The sequence below is a fragment of the Coturnix japonica genome, unplaced genomic scaffold (genome assembly GCF_001577835.2).
Source record: "Coturnix japonica isolate 7356 unplaced genomic scaffold, Coturnix japonica 2.1 chrUnrandom473, whole genome shotgun sequence".
Taxonomy (NCBI): domain Eukaryota; kingdom Metazoa; phylum Chordata; class Aves; order Galliformes; family Phasianidae; genus Coturnix; species Coturnix japonica.
Window position 1 is genome coordinate 4,559 of NW_015439876.1, and position 3,472 is coordinate 8,030.

At 53.6% G+C, this 3,472-nt stretch overlaps 1 pseudogene; it reads left to right on the forward strand.

The window, feature by feature from the left end:
* The first annotated feature begins 908 nt into the window (after positions 1–908).
* LOC116652619 lies at positions 909–2,649 on the forward strand (annotated as a pseudogene).
* Positions 2,650–3,472: the final 823 nt, after the last annotated feature.

The following is a 3,472-nucleotide window of genomic DNA, read 5'->3' on the forward strand; positions in this document are numbered from 1 at the left end:
GCAGAGGATGTAAGAGAGCCATATCCCATCATGCCTGGACCAGCCCCGTGACACCACCCATGTGGAGCCTATGGAGGTGGATCCACCTCCAGATGAGCGAAATGGAGGTGGATCCACCTGCAGAGGAGCCCATGGAGGTGGATCCACCTGCAGAGGAGCCCATGGAGGTGGATCCGCCCGCGGCATAGCTGGCCTGGCACCACACCACCGTGCCAGGCCCCGCGCTGGCATGGTCACAGCTCCACCGTGGCTGGTCCAGGCGCTGAGCTCCTTACCCGCTGCACGGCCCCCGCCCCCTGCATTAGCTGGGTGGCATTTTTGTAACATCTGTTCCTCCTTTGGGCCTATTCTGCAGCCACATTCTGTGGGCCCCCAGTCCCATCTTTACCCTGTTTGTTCCAGTCCCTGTTTCTATAGTTGGTTTTTGGGTTTAGTTTAGTTTTAGAGTTAGGTGTAGGTTGTTGTTAGTGTTTTTGAGTTAGGCATAGGTTATTGTTTGTGTTTTTGAGTTAGGCATTGCTTATTGTTCATTTTTTAGTGTTAGGAGTAGGTTAGGAGTAGGTTTAGTGTTAGTAGTTGGTGTTTTCCTGTTAGGAGTTTGTTCCTCTTCATTCTTTAGTGTTAGGAGTAGATTGTTGTTCCCATAGTAGAGTTAGGCATAGGTTACTGTTGGTACTGTAGGGTTAGGCATGGGTTCCTACCAGCAGCTGACAGCAAACAGCACTCGCTCGGTAAGCACACGTCTGCTTTGTCCCCTGGCGCCGTGAGTGTGACTGCCATGAGAGCGGAAGTCTGATGCCATCTGCGAGGGATGGGATTTGCATCCGGTGGCTTTTCCGTTGCAGAATGTCCAGCAGCAGAGCGTGAGTGGCCGTGAAATGAAGCTGGGCCCCAGGAGAGCCGCCTGGAGCTGCGTCACGAGCTTCGTGCGTGGCCAGCGCAAGGTAGGTGTGCCTTACTGTAAGCGTGCGCTGAAGCAGTGTTGGTTAAGCACGGCTCACTCCTCTGTCTGCAACAGATGGGCTTTCTGCGCGCTTTATTGCTGTGGCCGGCGTTGAACAGCACAGCAGCAGCGAGGCCTCGAACATGTCCACAACCAGGTACGTGAATGTGAGTAAATTTAGCTGTGTGAATGATGTTATTGTTCATATTAGTAAGGCAGTATTCACATGTGTGTGATGGAGCTCAGGGATAGGTTTATTCTTGCCTGGTAAATTTTCCCTTCTTTGACACCCACCCGTCCTCTCTTGCTTCTCTTCCCCTCACCTGTAAGTGCAGCAATACTGAAGGCTGAGGGCTCTTCTCCGAGGCAGGCGCTAAAGGGCAATTGAAATGCAAGTTTGTTGTCCCTCTTTGTTCTTGGGTCGGTAGCCCAAGGTGACCAAGCTTCAGAGCACTTCTCTAAGTCAGCCTGGAAATGTTTCTAGCAGGAAGTAACACCATCACAGTGCCTGTGAGTAACGATGCCTCTTTTTCCCCCTCACAGCAGGCAGCCTCCGTGAGAGCAGTAGAGCAGCAGGCTGTCTGCGCTATGGCTGCTGAACTGCATTTCTGGCCACCTGAGATCCCTGAGCCCACGCTAATGAGGAACATGCTGCACCACGGACTCTTCTACGGAGCCGTTTTGCAGCTTCTCTGTGCTGGCCATCATGCTGCCAGTTTCCAAGTTCCCAAAGGCAGTAAGTGGTGCTCTCATGGGATAGGAGAAAGGCACGGGCAACTGGGTGGGAGGGAACCATCTGTAACTGTTGCCAGCAGCCTGGAGGTGCCAGCTCAGTCTTATCCTGTGGCTGCTGCTGCACGCTATGAGCTGCCAGGCAGAGGGTCCACCTGCCCATGAAGGGACCACCTTGCAGGAAAGGGCTTTAGGCTCTGGTTTGCATGGGATTTGGGGAACGAGACAGGGGTGGAGATTCTTGTGTGCCTGACTGTCAGGAAGGCGGTTCCAAGTTCTGGCAGCCCAGCGTGCCCAGGAGGGTGACTTGAGCTCCCAAAGCAAGCTGTCAGCCAGTTGTTAGCTGAGAAGGTTTCCTGAACATTTCTGAATTGATTCTTGTAGGACTCGGAGAGTCTGGGGACTGAGACTTGGGAGAGAATGAAGAAATCCTAGGCAAGGCAAGTGCTGCTCAGCTGAGGAAGAAAGCCGAGAAGGAAAGCAGAAAGCAACGATGATGGCCTGAGCAAGAAGCTACAAAGGACAGCAGAACCACCTGCAGCGCTTCCTCGGAGGTGGCACCAAAAGCTGCTGACTCAACAGTCCAGTTTACTGGCACAGCCGTGCTTTCCCTGTCATGGACGGTGGAGATGATGGAAGTGAACTGGACAGGAAGGACTTGTGCTGCGTTAGAAGCAATGAGGGCTTCACATAGGCAGGACTTGGTGTATGGCAAGAGCTGGAGACGCTGCGTTCCTTCAGGGTGTGTCTCTTGAGGTCCAGGCCTGGTGTAGGGTTAGGTTGAAATAGGGCTGGCTGGGACTGGAGAGGGAGGAGGTGACGTAGCCCCATGGTCTTGGGTCTGACTGGAGGCTGAGTGACTGATTGCTAAGCGGCAATCCTGGGCACTGGGGTTTCATTTTGGGGTGTGGGCGGGGCAATAAATAGAAGCCAAATCTTCTTGTACGCAATAAAATTGAAGCGAACTTTCTAAACCTGGTGCTGCCTCTTTCAGTAGCTGGTCAGAACGTCCCTCGCTCGGGCTGGCAATCGCAGGGCGATGAAGCAGTCAGTTTCACATCTCTCCCTTGACATGGTGCACGTTTTCCTACGTTTCCTTGTTGGTCTTCCCAACCTGTGGCCTTTCAGCCAACCCGTAAGTGCTGGTGACAGGCTGTGAGCATCTCCTTACTCTCTGAGGTCCGACAGAAAGAAACCAGAGGAGGGGAAGCAGCCCGGCAGGAAGAAGGGTGTCCCGTGCTCAGCCCCTTGAGTTGGCCTCTCTTCCCTGAGGGCTCTTTCAGCTTCTGATGCACCGTGTGTTGCTGTTTGCCCTGGGAAGCCCAGCTGCACGCTGGCAGCCGTGGCCTGTGCATCAGCCTCCCCTTGAGGCCCAAGGAGTTGTTTGTTTTTATGTATTCACTATTGGTGTGGCATTTTGTTGTTTTGTTCTGCTTTGAGATCAAGGGGTAATTTAACACCGTTGGAAGTAATTGGGGTTCAGGAGTAGCAAACAGCACTCGCTCGGTAAGCACACGTCTGCTTTCTCCCCCGGAGCTGTGAGTGCGACTGCCATGAGAGCAGGGGTCTGATACCATCTGTGAGGGATGGGATTTGCATCCGGTGGCTTTTCCGTTGCAGAATGTCCAGCAGCAGAGCGTGAGTGGCCGTGAAATGAAGCTGGGTCTCAGGAGAGCAGTCTGGAGCTGCGTCATGAGCTTCCTGCGCGGCCAGTGCAAGGTAGGTGTGCCTTACTGTAAGCGTGTGCTGAAGCAGTGTTGGTTAAGCACGGCTCACTCCTCTGTCTGCAACAGATGG